The following is a 19,267-nucleotide window of genomic DNA, read 5'->3' as shown; positions in this document are numbered from 1 at the left end:
GAGGGGTTGAAACCCACAAGATCCAATCCCATGCAATGCAAGATTGGATTCTAAATGAGTTTCAAGGGTTAAGACATCAAGGATACCCTCTTTTGTAAAGAATGTAGATAGAAAGATTGAACTAGGAATGCATGCAAAGTAGGAAAGATTCACTTATAAATAGAGATAGGCATATGGGATGAAGCTGCGGACCTGGAATTAGTAGTAAAATGTCGAGACGGTGCTGTTCTGCAAATTTGAGCGAAAGTTGATGGGACGATGGTGCCCGGCGTGCACACGGTCCTCGGAAAAATCTGCGAAACGAAGGAGGATCTGTTCGTCTCTGCACAAGGATTCCAGATCTTCAATTACAGCTGCGTACCTACAACCTACACACAGAAAAGAGAGGACGATTGGGGGGTTAGGGATGAGGGGTTTTCCTTTAGGTCAAACCCCAGTTTTGGAATTAACCAAGAAATGAGAATGTTGTAAATGTAAATGTTTGTAATGTAAACAAGTACTGATACCTTGTTGTAAGAATGTTTGTATCCTTACATGCGAAGGTGTAATGTATGTAGTATGTTGTATGTTGTATGTGATCTCCTCTTCAATGATTGAATCCTTGTCTTGAATGCAACACTTAGCCTTGAATGGAGATTTAGAATGATCAATTGCTTGAAGAAATGCTTGAATGCTTGAATGTTTGAATATCGTTTCCGCCTTTTTTTTTTCTCTACCTAAATGGGAGAGGAAATGTAGTTTATATACTTGTCAATTAGGGTTGATAGACTGATTTTCCCGACCTTAGGCCAACCAGGAAATATTATTTTCCAATTTGCAAACTTAAAGACCCGAAGCCCCATAAGAGACCGGGCCCAAAATAGGGCCAGGGACTAGGGCACTGGGCACCATGGTCCTGGTGGACTAGGGTGCTGGGCGTCCTAGTCCTAAAGGACCAGGGCACTCGGCGCCATGGTCCCACCTCCAGGGATAGTAGGGTGCAAGGAGGATCAGGCCAGGGTGCTAAAAATGCAGTTTTTGATGTCATGAACAAGTTTCGGGGTCTCCATTCAGGTTCAGTGTTGCGCCACCATCGTGAAGACCGTAATGCCGTCGAAATTGCAAGTGTCACAATTTTAGGATGCTACACACCCCAATCACCTCCACCTCAAAACAAATCCCAATCCACCACATTTCATTATACTCCTAGTTCCCCATCTACTCACATTAAATCTTCCATACCTTCCTCCATCACACAATTCACACAACTCCAAACATGCCAAAAGCTTGTTCCAAAGCATGCTAGCATAGAATACTCTCCATCTCATGATGCATATCCCTTCACTCCATCTAATGATCCCCTCCCCTCCACTTCCTCTCATAATCATATGAATCCTCTATCCAGCCCTCTCCCTCTATCACGTGATCCTTCTGCATCTCATGATCCAATCACCCCTCCCTAGTCAAGATCAAAGTATCTCTTCACCCCCATGTCACAATCCCAATCCATCTAAAGATCCTAATCTTCCTTCCACATCTCATCCCCCTCAAAATGGACTCGCATCTTGTTTCTAAAATAATAAGGGTCCTCAAGATAATACTCAAGATGTTGGTACATCCTTTATTCCTCCTAAATCCAAATCTCCCTCATACAAATCAAAATCCCATTATCCCTCATCTTCCACATCTATTTTGGAACCCTATGTTCCAAAGTTAAACCCTTCATTCCTTCCATCCATTTTGGGCCCCTATGTTCCAATGCTAAATCCTCCATCTCTTCCATCCATATTGGGTCCTTACATCCCTCCATCCATCACTCCATCACCTCAAATAACCCCTAAGCAAGATCAACAAAGGCACACATCCTTGAATTCCTCCCAACACTCTTTTTCCACCATCCCATCCATAAAATCCATCAATCCTTCATCCTCATGCACCCATCCCATTGCTATTGCAAGCAATTTGGATGCCCAATCTAAAAAGCATAAAGCTCAAAATCTACAAAAATCAAAGGATCAACATGTCCCCTCAAAATGACATGCTCAAAAGAAAAATGTGATCCAAAAGAAAGAAAAATCAAAAGGCCACAAAGGCCCCAAAAGAAAAAATCAAAAACTATGTGGATTCTCAAAGAAGCAATGCATCCCAAAGAAAAATCAAAATTAGCATCCAAACTTGTTAATCCAAAAGTACCATCCATTCATAAGTCTCCCAATCCTCCATCTAACTCTCCTACATCTTCAAAATCCATTTTGGGTCTTTATGTCCGAAAATCCACCATCCCAACTCCATCGCTCCCTTCCTCTATTTTGGGTTCTCATTTCCCAAAATCTACATTTAATCCAAAATCCTCTCCTCCACTACTCCAACACCCTTCAAGGTGTGTGTCAATGTTGATCTTCCACAAATTCTTCAAAACCCCATCCATTATCCACCATCCATTTCTCACAATCCCATTCCGTTAGTCCAATCCTTTCAAAATCCTTATCTTCCATCCCCTAGCCATTTCATCTCCCAAATTATTATTACCAACATCTATGAGTATACCTCTAGTTCAAAGAATACTAAGGGATCTATGGAACTAGATGCTTGAGTCCTCCCTTCCTCCTTCACGCGTCCACTATCTTCCATATCCACTCATCCTTATCCTTCTCCATCCAAACTATTCCAAAAATTAAAAAATTAAAAAAAATAAAAAATTCAAGAAAAATATAAAAAAATAATAAAATCAGAAAAAAGTAAAGAAAAATCATTTCATCCAATGGTGAAAACCACTTCTTGTGGTGCCTTGGATAAGTACCATGATGTAAACTTAGCAAACAAGAACCATGTGTAATCCCCTCATCCCCTTACACTCTACACTTGGGGGCAAGCTTCATTGACACAAATCCTCCCATCCACCTACATCGTATCTAAGTCCATTCTCCTTTCCTATCTTTGATCTTGAATATCCTATCCATATCCTCCATCTCATATCCCTCATCCTATCAAAATAAATCCTCCATTCCTATCTTCCATTTTGATCATATAAGAGGCAAAATAATGAATCATGCATGCATTCTTTGGAGCACACAAGCTTTAATCCTCTACCATCCATATTCATTACACATTATCCTCCCATCTCATCCATATTTATTCACCATCCTTACATCCTTAATTTCACTACCTCTAGTCCTATCATTCATTCCACTACCCTTAATGGGGCATTTTTATCTCCTTTGTAGCATAGTCCTTGGGTCTCCACCACCCTACCCTCCATCCTTTATTCCTCCATTTCCTATGCATATCCAATCCACTTTACCCATCTATCCAAATAATATCTTCACCCCTCATCCATCTATCCTCTTACCAATCCTTGGTTCTCCCTTGTCATTGGTTCCATTCAATCAAATCCTATCCACCCATCCACCCCATCCAATCCAATTTCCAATCCAATTTCCAATCCAATTTATAATCCAATCCTATCTTATCCAATCATATTCTCCATCTCCTCCAATTCAATCATTAATCCCATCCTCAATCTAATCCTATTCAATCATCCATCCCCCTTTTCATCATATCTAATCATTTATCCTTCTTCTAATCCTATCCAATCCATCAAACTGAGCTTTCCCCATCTACTTGAGCTTGACTTGACTTGTGCCTAATCCAAGCACCCATCCATCCTTTGCTAAACAAATCCAAGTAACAATCCTCTCATCTGCAGATCTTATGCCTAATCCAAGCACCCAACTTGTCTTTTGTCATCCATCAATCAATCCATTACCTACCCATTGGGATGTATCCTTCCCTAGTCTGACAACTTATCCAAATCCATATCCTACTCTTGGCAAGATATATCAGTTGGTCATGTGCATGTTATTTGCATGCTTGAGCTTTTCACTTTGTTTTTCGTCTTGTGTCCCAAGACTATACTTGTTCAGGACTGCCTTGATCATCCTATATCTTGGTATGTCTTGGTTGGTGTATAATGGGGCATAGTTTTCATGGCATGGTGTGTTTTAAGGTCTTCCTTGTACGAACCGACAACCCTGCATTAGTGTTTGTCAACACTTGCATGATTATGTGCAAGGCATTCCTATTTGACCGAGCGTCAGTCCATGCCTTGGATCTTCATATCATTCCGGTTCTTATAATCAGTGGTGTAGATTATCCATGGCAATATCAAATCTAGGTTTGCTCTCTATACTTGCTCAACAAGAAATCCAATCCATTTATCATTTCTTTGTCTCATTTCATTCACAACAGTCTAACTTATCCTACTTCCCTCTTTCATTATATTTATCCTTTCGAGAGCACACCCATGTTCTTCGAAATCGCATGTTCTCTCGAGGGGGCATACTACTGCTTCCTCATCATCCTTCCTCATAATTCTTCCTCATCCCATGACTGGGGCATCATGCTACTAGTCCTTATCCTTTTCCACTATGTTTTATTTCTTCTTTGATATAACATCATTTCACGATGCTATATCAAAGAGGGGCAAAATGTAGACACCTAAAATTAATATTTAATTAATTTAAGCCTATCAACATAACTTAATTGTGTTATCCTGATTCCTCTCAGAATCAATTAAATCTAATTTAATTAATCCTGTCACTATAGTCCAATAATTAATTTATCAAATAAATTAATTATTCCCCTATTCTTCTAAAGTCGTCTCAATAATTATTTCCTCTAAAACCCGCTGAGTTAATTAATTCTAGTTAATTAACCTAGTCATGTGATTCCTACAAATCACTTTTCCTAATCCCACTTAGCCTAATTAATCCTTCTAGAATCTATCATAATCATACTTATCATTATTCTCCAATTTTTAATTCCCACTCATGTCACATCAACATTGAGTCTCTCAAAGAAATTCAAATTTATTTGAATTTCTCAATGCATCCTTATTTTGGAATTTTTAATTCCTCGAGTTTGAAATTCAAATTTCTCCCCCCTTTTTCCAAAGGAATTTTATATTCCTGTTTATTTTCCCAAGGCACCCTTGATCCATGCCTTCTATCCAAAATCAATCTCAACCCTTCATAATCAAATCAATCTTGGCCCTTCATTGGCCTTCTCCAATCTATAAATTGGAGCTTATTATCCTCACAAAACACATCCGACTTCTCATGCATCCTCATGCTGCTCTATTCCCCTCTCATCACCTTCTAATCCTCTCTCAAATCTATCAAATTCATAATCCATCACTCAAATCCAATAATCCATCAATCTATCTTTTTTAAGCACAAGGAGAGCAATCCACATTCACTCCATCTCTCTCCAACTCTCCATTTTTCAAACTTTGGACTTAGCAAAGTTCATGGAGGCAAGGAGGACAAGGAAGAGCTACTTGCAATGGGAGCTTCATGAGTATATTTCATTTATGTTTTATTTTGTTTTCATGATGTTTTTGTTCAAATCTTTCTTGATATCTTATTTAAATAGTTTTTGTGTTTATTTAATACTAATCCTACACTAACCATCTTATTGTGAGACAAACATCTAACAATGAACAACATATTTCTCATAATCATTTTAAATAACATTCAATTTCCTGTTATGTTGCTCCTCACTATGTGAGATTGTTAGCTTATCCATTGGGGACTCGTTGTCATTCATGGTGGTATAATTTCAAGTGCAATCATACTTATTGAGCAACATAGTACTCTATTTATTCTTGTATCTATTCTTGGGGGGCAAGAATACTATCCTTCCTCTTTCTAAACTTTCACCATTTCTTTTGTGGATTGCATTCTTCATAAATTGATGTCCTTTCTTTCATATAATTATCATTCATGTGAGTATGTGTGTCCTTTGTTAGGACCTATTATTTTTTTAGAATGGTATGTCTCTTATGAATAATCTAATCCCTCCTTAGGGGAATATGTGATATTTCTCTCTCTCTCTCTCTCTCTTTGAATATTACCACTTCTTTTGAGATGAATTTTACATAAACTAATGTCTTTTCTTGTATTGGATATTCATTCATGTGACTTTATTATGTATTTCCGTATCCTTAATCTCTCCTTCGAAGATTTCTTAATTATTTTTATTTTCCTTACACTTGGGGGGAAATGATTGATCTCTCGTTCTCTCTCTCTCCTCTCTAAGGATCTATTTTTCCTTTATGGTGTGGTGTGTGTTCATGATTTGGTGTCACTACTTATGTGAAGTTATTATTTCCTCTAGGATTGTCTCTTATATAAGAGGTGTAAGTCCTTGGCTACAACCTCTTCTTCACTTGGCAATGTATATTTATTATAAACTTACCCCTCACTTTGGGTAAAAAGTGTGTCATCCTTCATCAAGAATCCCTTTTGCCTAGCAATAGGACAAACAAATGGATTATTATTCTCCTTCCCTTCTTTTTCATAGAAGTTACTATGTTTGTTCAAGATAGCTCCTCTTGGAGGTAGATGTATTTTGAGCAAAGATCTATTCTCCTCCAAGGTCCCCTTTACACTTGTTGCAAGATATCTCTTTTTCAACTATCTTATCCTTGCTTGAAGAGTATTCCCCCTCTAGCTTAGATTTATGACATTTTTGCCTAAAGGATATCTCCTTGGTGTTTAAGGTAAGGTATCCTTGTCTCTAAGGTTCATTAATTCATCAACATAAAACTATGTTGACATCTTAAGGGGGGCACCCACATCGCTCCCCTTGTACCATATTGTACTATGTTCTTGTATATCATTTTTGCATGTCTTAAATGAGGTGTTCATTGTCCAAACCAAAATAAAAAATATTAGAGTGAGATGCTTCATTCTTGAAACTAGACACAACATTTGGTATATGTCATAGACATTGTTAACACATCACTGAAAACAACAGTCTTAAATGGGATGGCAACAAAACTAGGCATGTATCTTAACCACTTGGCATTTATACATTTGCACACACACAATCTCCCCTTGGAATTTACATTTACATTACATGTCTTAAACAAGTTTAAGAACACTAAAAAATAGAGAAAAGACTCTTACATGGGGTTCTATACACTTGAAACCAAACATCACTTTCACACATGCACAAGGATGGGTGAAACTAGCTAAAAACAACTAGACTATCTCCTCCCCATATGGATCACCTAGATGAAAACATATAGGGGTGAGTATTCCATGCCCTCTCTCATTATTTTTCTCATGGATCACCTAGATAAACACATCTAGTGTGTATTCAAGCTCTTTATTCTTCCTCTCATGAACTCATAGTTTTTCTATTGATAGTTCATGGATGATGCTTGCTTTTCTCTTTTATGTGATCACTTGTGTTTAATATATGGAATTTCTCAAGAATGATATTAGTTGTTGAGATATTTTTGATATCGAGGTCTCTTCGGCTAGTTGACTTGAGGTTTTGATTTGGTATTTAGCTTTTAGGTCTTGTGTGACTTTGTGTCTTTTCCTTTGTTTGTCTTTTTGTCTTGGTCTATGTTTTTCTTTTTCTTTTTTTGTGTTCCCTTTCTTATGTTTGAGTGAGTTAAGATCCTAAGATTGGGGGCTTGGTTCCACAAAACTAGTAATGTCTTATACTCTTTGTGATTTTAATCCACATTCATCATCTTCATCTCCATTTCTTCTACTTTACCATGAGTATTTGTGTAATCTCATACTCCTGCTAAAGTGGAGGCTAAATTTAACATCCTAAAATTGCACCACTTGTAATTTTGACTATATTTTGGACCCTCAGCTTATCGATCTCATCCCCACAATTGACCTGGACCTTTTTTTGTCTCCCCTATGCAACCATACTTCATTTTTCACCTTGCACCTTACATGGCTATCTTGATCCTACCCCAAAATAGGGTAGGAATAGTGCATGATGCCCTAGTCCCCACTAGGCTAGGGCATGGCACCCTAAAATCCCCTAAAGGGGACCTATCTTGACCCCTCTTGCTTGGACTCATCTCAAATGTGAGCAAGAAATAAATCCATATGCCACCCTTTGTCGGAAAATTAAATATTTGACAATAGGAAAGTATATAAGGAGGTCTTCTCCTCTCATTTGGCATAATAAAATATCATCATACATTCATGAAGCCGAAATTGGATCTCAAGCATTCAAGCATCAAGAATTTAGGCATTCATCATCTATCATTTCTCAAGGATACATATTCTTCATCTATCTATTGCAAAAACATTACGTCATTCATTTTGCAAGCATGTGTGTGTGTTAGGGTTTTGGCATGGTCATGCCATTTCATATAATATATGCGACTAGATCTCAGAGGCAAAGAATAATTATCATCTATTACAAATTTGAAGCTATACCTTTCCATCATTTATTTCAAGCATTTGTAGTATTTAATACAAGGTTGATTCCAAATCAATGTTTGACTTAGAAAAACCCCTATTTTCAACCCTTATCTTCTTCTTTCTATGTGTAAGAAGTAGGTGTGCAACTATACTTCTAGAATCAAGTTTTATTTAAAAAGAGAGATTAACACTTTTTGACGTGCAAAAAGATTTGAGGACCGATAGGAGGGCACCCCCATCTGTGTTATTGTCAGGATCTGATTATTACTAAGAGAGGGAGGGGTGAATCAGTAATAACAATAAACTGCAATATTTCACCAATCTGCAAAATACATCACAAAATAGTTCATAACTAGTACTAGTTTCCACTTAATCAAACACTTAAAGTAGATTTATCAAACTAATCATTCATATGTTCATCAACATGTAAGCAATGGAATAATATCAAAACCACACATAAATAAATCAACCACCATATGAACACTAATATTTTTTACGTGGAAAACCAAAAGGGAAAAACCACGGTGTGAATTAGTACCCACAAGATTTGCACTCTTTCAGAATGTGCCCTGTTAAGAACCTAGCCCAGTTAGGAGCTTTACAACAATTCTTGGTGAAGAGCAGACCCTATTAGGAGTCACCCAATGAAGGGATTTTAACCTCAGTTCTATGAGGAGCTATATCCTGTTAGGAGTAACCTTGCTAAAGGATTTAAAACCCAAATTAATGAGCTGCCCAGTGAAGGGATTTGCTAGATCATGCCTATAAGGACCTACTGGACTAAGGTATTTTAATACTGCTACAACTGTTAGAAAAAAATAGATAAATGATCTGGACTTAGCACTTCTCTTCTTGCTTATAAAGATCCTCGTCAACTCCAATCTGCTTCTCTCATGTAGACATCACAATCTAGTTTGGCACACACTTTTTCTTGGATCACCAACACAATAAACCTTCTAAAACTTGACCTAAATAACCTTTACAATTACATCGGTTACATAACCATATCAATTTTCAAAAAATATATAAAATTACATCAAGCACGGCAAATAAAACTGGAAAAACATATTACAGATCATTACAACAAGTTTTAAGACAATTATAGTCATTGAATGATCATAACTAATCACCACACATCAATTTGATAAGTTGTCAAACCCTTATCTCAATTTTCTAAGCACTTCGTTGTTTCCCTATAAATTCGCTCCTTGATCACGTTAAAACAACACCTTGTCACTTTACATGGATTTTGCCACATCACCATCAACTTATGAACATGAAAAGAATCACCACCAAACCATAAAGAATCACCAGTTAAAAGATCTTGTTACTAGTTCTCAAACTCTACACTAAATAACAACAGTCAATTACAAACATGAGTTTCGGTTCTCCAAACATGATGTGGTTCCAGTCATAGACTCATTATAATGTCATAAGCACACATTTCAAACCATAACACCTAACTCAACATGGATCTCTACCACAACCATCTCCTTCTCTATTCCTTCTTATCAATTCACTGTCTCTTGGTAGTTTTGCTTTCCAACTCAATCCATTATCCATTATGCTATACCAGTAGACTTAGATGACATACCAAGCATAAACAAAAATGGACAACACATGGTTGCCATCAATGATAATACAAATAACTAATCATATTGTAATTATATAATCACAAACAATCTATCAATATATCATGCTTTGTCGGTACACCATCATCTCCATCAGTTATGCCAAGGTGCCAACATTATCCCCCTTTGTCATTGATGGCAACACCAAAAACTATAAAACCCGAATTTCATCATGAAACTTGTTATGTCTGATGTACATCACTCACTGTCCATTCATCAATTCTCAATTCTTCTTCTCATTTAATCTCTCAGTTTTAATTTTCTTCTTCTTTTCTTTTTATTACTCTTCTCCCCCTATCATATTTATTCTCCCCCTTTGACAGCAATGCCAAAGATTTAAAGGCATCTTTTGTCTTCAACTCCGCTGCTACATCTCCATCATCTCATCGTTATGTTTCTCATGTTAGTTTCTCCCGCTGAGGAGTAGCCCACTTCTCATAAATCCATAGTGAAATATATTCAATAAATCATCTGGATTGATGATTCACCAACATCCTAGTTGATCTTGGGTAGGGGTATAACCCCTAACTTACCTCTAAGATATTCAAAGGCAGCCTTAGGTAATGGTTTGGTGAATATATCTACCAATTGATCCTTACTTAATACATGCTCCACTCTCACTTTATTTTCATGTACCCTTTCTCTCAGAAATTGATACTTCAACTCAATATGTTTAGTCCTAGCATGTAGTACTAGGTTATTTGATATGTTTATAGCACTAGTGTTATCACAATGTATGATCACCGGTTCTATCATAGCTTGCTTGAATCCTTCCAAGACATGTCTCATCCATATAGCTTGTGTACAATTCATGGATGCAGCTACATATTCTACTTCTATAGACTAAGATATACAACTTTATTTCTTATTGGTCAAAGCTACTAGTCTACCACATAGAAAGAATGCTCCACTATTTGTGTTTTTTTTGGTCATCTACATTCCCTGCCCAATCAACATTAGTGAATACCTACAAAGAAAAATTGCCTCTGTATGGATACCACAAACCATAATCAACTGTCCCTTTAAGATATCTAAATATCCTCTTTATTTTTGTCATATGTGTCTCCTTAGGGGTCTTCTAAAATCTTGCCACTAAACCAATTGTATGGCCAATATCCGGTCTAGTATGAACAACATAGTGAATTTTCCCAATCAGATATGTCTTCCTTCTCATCCATAGAGGGTGAATCATCTTCTTTTGACAATCTGCAATCGGTAACCATAGGTGTTCCAACTGATTTACAGTCTTCCACTCCAAAGGTCTTTAACACTTCTTTCACATACTTAGACTGACTGATAAAAATATCACCTTCTAGCTATTGGACCTGCAATCCAATGAAATTTTTAATCTCACCTATCAAAGACATTTTAAACTCTTCCTTTATCTCATTTGCAAAAGTCATACACGTCATCATTTCCTCCAAATATGATGTCATCAACTAATACTTTTGCAATCAAGATCTTGTCTCCTTCAGTCTTCAAATAAATATTGGTGTCCTCATTGATTCTCTGAAATCCTACCTTTATCAGATGTGCATTAAGTCTTTCAAACCATTCCCTTGGTGCTTGCTTCAATCCATATAATGCCTTATATAATTTGCATACCATATCCTTATCTTCTAACAATGCAAACCCATCTAGTTGTTCAATATACACCTCTTCTTCAAGAATACCATTTAGAAATGCTGACTTTACATGCATTTGATAAATTTTGAAACCTTTAAAATCTGCAAATGCAAGTATAATTATAATACCTTCAAGCCTATCAACCAGTGCAAAGGTCTCTCAATATTCTTCACCTTCTTCTTGTGCATACCCTTTGCATACTAGTCTTTCCTTGTTTCTAACAACTTCTCCTTCATTAAACTTGTTTCTAAATACCTACTTTGTACCAATCACATTTTTATCATCAGGTCTAGGAACAAGTGACCTTGTGTTGTTTTTATCAATCTAATCAAGCTCTTCATTCATTTCTTTTAACCACTCATCATCCTTAAGAGATTCTCCTATTGTCTTTGGTTCAACTGTGGAAATCAGACAAGAGCTTTCTTTGATTTTTCTTTGTCTGCACTCTAGCATTCTTGTCACCTATTATCTGGTTTTTAGAATGATGTAACCTTACATATCGAGGAATTAATTGTTCTAGTGCAATACCCTCTTTTTATTCATCTTCTTCATCTTCTACCAGTTGAGCTTCTTCCACTGCACTATTCTACTCAACATCTTTCTGCACATTCAATTTGATAAACACAAGGTTTTGTACATCATTTAGTTGATCAGATTTGCTGGTATGATCAAGTTTATCAGGGAACTCATCAATTTTTACATTCTCACTCCACAATATTTTTTGTCATTTTGTTGTAACACTTGAAAGATTTTATTTTAGCGGAGTAGCTAAGGAATATTCCCTCATCACTTTTAGGGTTGAAAATTTACCAGTATAATCATCTCTTTATATAAAACATCTACTGCTAAAAAATTTGAAATAACTGACATTAGGAGTTTTACCATACCATAATTTATAGGGTGTTCTTATCATTACCTTTCTTCACCAGTAACTAGTTCAATGTGTATACAACATACTAACTATTTCTCTTCAAAACATCTTTGGTACATCTCCTTATATCAGCATAGTCCTAGTTGCTTCAACAATGGCTTTGTTTCTCCTTTCTACACTTCCATTTTGTTGTGGTGTCTTTGGGGCAGATAATTGCCTCTTTATTCCATTTTCATCACAATATCTCACAAACTCATCTGATGTAAACTCTCTACCCCCATCAGATCTTAAGCACTTAAGATTCTTACTGGTTTCCTTTTTAACTAAGGCCTTGAATGCCTTTAACTTGTTGAAAGCTTCTAACTTTTCCTTGAGAAAAGTAACCCACATCATCCTTGAAAAATTATTAGTAAACAACATGAAATGCCTATCACCATAAAAAAATTTAGTCTTCATAGGATCACATAAGTTATTGTGTACCAGATCTAGAATATGCTCAGAAGAAAAAGATTTACTCTTAAAAGAAGATATAGTCATCTTACCTAATTGACATTCTTTACACAACACATTGTCTGGTTTAACAAGATGTGGCATACCTCTCACCACACTAGATTTGTTGACCTTAACCATATTATCAAAGTTCACATGACAAAACCTTCTATGCCATAACCAGCTATCTTCAACCTTAGCAACCAAACAATTGGTTACATTAGTATTGAGATGGAATAACTTACCTTTAGTTTTCTTACCAGTAGAAATTAATTCTCCTTTGCATCCTAAGATCCTAAACACTCCACTCTTAAACTCAAGATGATAGCCTTTTTCATTCAACTAACCAACACTCAACAACTTATGTTTTAAACCTTCAACCCAATATACATCATCAACATTACTTGTACCATTAAAAGAGATAGAACCTTTACCTTTAACCATATAATGTGAATTGTTTCCAAATCTTAGTACACCACCATCAACTTCTTCAAGAGAAATAAACTTGTTCTTTGCTAGATGCAATGACAGTCCCAAAGACACTAAGAGGTGGGGGGGGGGGGGGGAGCGGGGTGAATTAGTGTCTAACCAATTAATGGAATATTTGAACTTATTTATATTTTTGTAACCCAAATTAATGTACTGGTAAACAAGAAATAATGCAGTAAAGAGAAATAATAGAGACAACATAAATGCACACCATAACACAAGATATTTTGGTGAGGAAACCCGGTGTGGGAAAAACCTCGATGGGATTTGTGACCCACAATATTTACTGACTGACCAATATGAATAAATATTACTTACAATAGGGGCCTGCACATGCAGGAAGGCCAACAGCCTCAAGCACAATGCTTAATGAACGAGTCTCACTAACTACAATATGGATAATTAAATGTAAGATAATGTACTGCTCAAAATAGCATCTCCAATGCTTGGTTTAGTACCGATTTAAGACTTGTCTAATACCTTAACCAAAACCTTTCTCTATCTTACATTCACTATATCACCTTCTTACATATTTTTATACCATTCATAATCATACAAAATGATCTATAAGATCTCATACATATATGAGTCTTTTACAATACACCATGTCGGCTTACAAAAATTAATTACATTACAATACAATTCATATAAACAAAAATTTGTCTTATGTCGGCCTGAGTGCCGGTACACTTCATTGTCAGCGTAATTTGGATGTCGGTGAATGTGCTTGCTGGTGTCGGTAGATGATGTCTGTGTTGCCAGTGAATGTATAGAATCCTGTTACCAGTTGTTTGCCATCAATGACAACATCAACCATTCTCATTTGAGTGTAGATGCCAACAATCTCCCCCTTTGGTATTCATGGCAACACTCATGAGAAAAATCCAAAACTGTTATCCAAAAATGAAATCCAAAAGAAGTGTGCTCCCCCTGAGCAAGTGATCCCCTTTGTGCATTTATTTTTCTCCATACTACTCCCCCTTTGAGATCAATAAAAAAGGATGTCAAAAAGAATCAAAGAATACAAAATTCTACCTCATAACCTATAACTGATTGCTTTCAATTTGAAAGATATCCACCAAAAATTAGATTCAAGATCTGCATGATAATGGTTTTTGTTTGCTGGATCATGCCAGTCAGATAGTGCATCTATTACTCTGGTTACCATTCTCCTTGAATTGTTGCCTTTGATAGTTCAACCTATTGAGTTATAAAACTGTCCAATCTTGGACCAAGTTTTCTTTTTAGTTCCGGGTCCTTTAACCTTACCCTTGCTTTCTCTTTCTCAATTTTCTCCAGCTTTTCCTCATAAACTGCAATTTCTTGTTCAAAAACTAAGGTAATTTCTGAAGAACCTATCATGCTATCTACAATGTCATCTATCTCCTTATGTGTCTTCTTAATTTACTCATCAATATCTTCAATTAGGTGGCAAGGTTTTCAAGCTTCTCTATACAATTCCTTATATTCCAAAATTGTTGAGTTAAGTACTAGTAATAATGAATCCATGTGCTCAATACAATCTTTGATAGTTTTCTAAAATAATTCACCTCTCTCTTTATCTACTCTTTCCTTAACAGTTTCCTCATTTACCTTATCTATAGTTAGAACATTTGAAGCAATAAATTTGGACAATGCATCCAATTTACCTAAAGAATCATCAATGTGATCTATCTTATAGGTTGGTGCAACCATCTTCAAAATAGGTAATGTGTCATCAATAGCCTTAAATACTAAGGCATTCCAATCTATTATCCTCTTAATTGAATCCAAAAGAACATTTGTTACATTAGTAGGTTTGAATTCTCCTATGGATGTGCTCAGTTCTGCAATAGATTTCCTTTTAATAGATACTTGTCCAATTGCCTTAACTATTTCTTCCTTGTTTCAAATGATTGTTTCCTCTTTATTTATATTTTTTGTCAATTTCTCAATCTATATATGTACCTCACCTTCTACTAGTTTATTAGTGTTAGTTTCTTTAGCCTGTGTCGATATCTCAGTGTTCTGAGAGTCAACAGTGTGTGCCAGTGACTCAAAGATCTCATTGTTCTTAGCATTGGCTACCTTAACCTCTATAGTCTCTTTATCCACAACAATGTTAAAATCTTGTGTATCAACATTCATAGTGAAAAGAATTTCAAAATCTGGGTTAGTGTCATTATGTGTTACTTCTTTGGTTGCCTTATCCAATTGATTTATTGTATGTATCGGTGTTGTTGAAGTTATTGGTGGGGTGTCCTATGCTATTGGTGGAAGGTTATCTATTACCCTTATAGTAGGTACACTACCAATTTTACCTTTACCTTTGTCCTTATCCATTTGATATACCTTGGCAAAAGACATCCATTTTGTGTCTAATCCTTTCTTCTCTCTTTTCTTTTTCAACAAAAAATATATCCCAACTGTCCATAGTTTCATTAGCTATTTCTTTTACTCTCCTAGCCATTAGGCTAACCTGCCAGTGTCCACTCACAAAAACTGAACGGTTTGCTTCACAAATAAGTTCAACAATTTCCTCTTTAGAGTTTATAGGGTGCACTACCAATTTTGCTTCAAATTTTAACTTTTTATCTAATTCCATCACTGACACTCTTTTAGCCTCTAATATTAGATACAAGTCATTCAGCAGATCATCTACCACTTCAATCAAAACCTTCTTATAGATGTCTAGATGCAAAATAATACTAGCCTCTATTGTCTCCTTGTCAGAATATTTGTAAGAATGATATAATTTTCCCACATTACTAAGATTACCTTCTTGTGTTATTTCATTTATCAGTTCCTCTGGTGTAAGGGTATCTGATATCTTTGGTTCCTATTTCTTCTTAGGAGTTAGATTTTTCTTAGGCCCCCTTATAGCCTACTGCTTCTTCCTTAAGGTTCTAGTCCTTTTGGGAGAAGGAGAGGATACTGGTGGGGTTTTCCTCTTTCCTCCTTTCAACTCTCTTGAACTTAGCTTCTTTTCCACTGTCTGTATCCTAAGAAGTGACAACCAGTGAAACATGAGCTACCAGTTCCAATCCTTCCAGTTCACTAGCAAATATACCACTCAAGTTCATCAAAATTTCCTTAACTTCCTTAGCCATTTTGGATGCATCTATGATGAATTTTTCTCTTCTTTTTCTTTGCTTCTACATCAAAACATTACTCTCAATAGTATCGGCATTTCCAAAAATCCCTTCAGATGGCTCTCTAGGTGCATCAAGAAGTGTCTTAGCATATGCTTCAAGAATATTCAAATCAACTTCATATCCCATCTTTGTTACCCAAATAGTTCTAGGGCTAACGTCTTCCATCCAGGTTTCATCTCATTTGATTACAAAGAAGATTTGCTTGTCATACTTATCCACAATTCTCTATGATAACCTTTCTCTAGCCTTCATTTTGGTTTGGAAGTTTTTCAAGTAGTCTATAATAATTTTATCACTGTTAGAGCCCATACTAGTAATAGCTTCCATGATTTGTTTGCCTACTGGGATGTCATATCCAAAGTCCTTATGACCAATGTTGGGTATTTCCTTGGTAAAGTAAAGAATCAAACACACAAGTAGGTTGCCAAAATGAAATGTCTCCTTCTTGTCACCCTTAGTCTTCTTTAGGTTATCTATTACTTCATCCTTAAGCCATTCACAAATATCAATCATAGCATTGTTCTTAACCATTTCATATGCACTATGAATACATAAGCTAGAAACTGAATTTAATCTATTTGCATGAGTTACTCTATAACTAGGTACCATGCTCACATATCTCACATTTGCATCATTAATGTCATTAACCCTAAGAGATCTATTGTCAGATAACACCCTTGCTAGGTATCCTCTTTGTTTTGTCTGGCCTACTACCAGTTGAGGGTAAACTGGTAATTGCCTTGATTGCTTCCTTATTTATTTTACAAACATAGTCTACCCACATAAACTCTCCATGAACTCTTCTCAGTACAAGATGAACTACCTCCTTCAGAAATTTAGGTATGTTCAAAATTTCAACAAATCCTAAGTCTTCTACTATCTTATGCTTTGATTTAACCAAACCTTGCTCATCAGTAATAACATCATTGAATATGTTCTTCAAGTCATCAGTCCCTAAATTTTCTATGTTGCAGTGAATATAAATTCTCGGATCTTCGACAAAAGTGACTCCCTTCGGAATCTTAGAAAAGACTCCAATAGAATCATCTTGCTTGGAAATTTTAGGGATGATTTTAAATACAGGTCTAGGATGCTTAATGTTTTCTACCACATTAGGGTTTGCAATAAATTTAGGTATAGAGGATGAGGATGCCATTTTGATAAATATATTTTGCTTGAAATCCTTGAATGCCTAAAAAACACTTTGCTGCTTTGCCTTTAAAATGCCTTTGCTCAATTTCATGCTATCTGAATGCTTGAATGCTTGGTTGATTGAAATGAGGGTTTCTTGGTGCTTTATAACCAAAATGTTCTCCAACAACCACACTAAATGCTTGTTGGTTAAGTGAAATCTTAACATATCTGCTAGTAAAGAGGAAATATGTCTTCTTACCATCAACCAAGGGTAGAATGCATGATTTTCAACTTGCTGCCATACCCCCTAAGGATTATTCCTTAGTTAGATGAAGAATCTCCTACTGGTGGAGGATTACTCTATTCAACCAGTGTAGAGACAGATTAATCAACTCTTTGATCTCCCTTCTTAATCCAATATTTTGAAAATTCTTTCTTTATTTCATTTACCTTTTCTTTTCCCTTCTCATTAGATTCTTTATTGTTCGCCAGTATAGTCTTTCTTCTACAAAATTTTGCAATATGCCCAATCTTGTTACATGCATAACAAGTTAGATTATTCCTCTAAATAGCTTTTCCATATCCTTGACCAGTTTGTGTTCTGCATTGATTAGATAAATGTCCAAATCTACCACAAACATAGCATTTCACATTCATTCTCCAATTTTTTGAATTGTGACCAGCTTTATTGCATTTGGAACATTGACCAATGGGTAAATTTGTATTCTGATTATTTCTAAATCTACACTGATTTGCTCTATGACCAAATTTGCTATAATTCAAATATTTCCCATTAAATTTATAAGCATTAGGTTGTCTTACCAGTTTGCTATAATCTTGATTATTTTTAGTCCTGGAACTTTCTCCATGTTCAAACCCAAATCCAACTGTATCTCCATCAGGTTTTTGTCTTTTTAGCATGTCATCAAGGCTTTTTGAACTTTTCTTGAATCTGTCTTTGTACTCATTTGTAGTGATCAACTCATTTTCCAGAATCCCAACTTGTCTCATAAGCTCCTCTTTATCATGTTGCATGTTGATTAGATCCATATTTAGCATATCATTTTCATGACCAAGTCTCAGATTTTCATTTGCTCCATCATTAAGTCTCCTAGTGAAGTCTTCTTCATTCTTCTTCCTATCTTTAATATCCTTATATAGCCTCATGGTCAGATCTTGCATTTCATTCCTCATGTTATTGTTCTCATGTCTCAGCTTCTCTGTAATATCTCTAAGAGTTTCCTTTTCATCATCTTATTTCTACATTTTCTCATGAGGTTCTTTCCTCTTGTTTTGTGCTATAACTAGATTCTCCTAAAGTCCTTTAATGAATTCTTGTACAGTCCTCAGAGCATCTTCAAGTTTGATATTCTTCAATTTTTTTGCATCAAAATCTTCAAGAGCTCCTTCCAATTGTTTTCTCAAACTCTCCATCGGTACCAATTTTAGAATCTTTCTCAAGCTATTAGGATTTTGCAAATAGAGGACCAAGCTATGATACAATTGTTAAATGCAATGATAGTCCCAAAGACACTAAGAGAGGGGGGTGAATTAGTGTCTAACCGGTTAATGGAATATTTGAACTTATTTATAACTTTGTAACCGAAATTAATGTACTGGTAAATAAGAAATAATGTAGTAAAGAGAAATAACAAAGACAACATAAATGCA

The sequence above is a fragment of the Cryptomeria japonica genome, chromosome 2 (assembly GCF_030272615.1).
Source record: "Cryptomeria japonica chromosome 2, Sugi_1.0, whole genome shotgun sequence".
NCBI classification, from domain to species: Eukaryota; Viridiplantae; Streptophyta; class Pinopsida; order Cupressales; family Cupressaceae; genus Cryptomeria; species Cryptomeria japonica.
Note: the sequence above shows the minus strand (reverse complement) of the source record.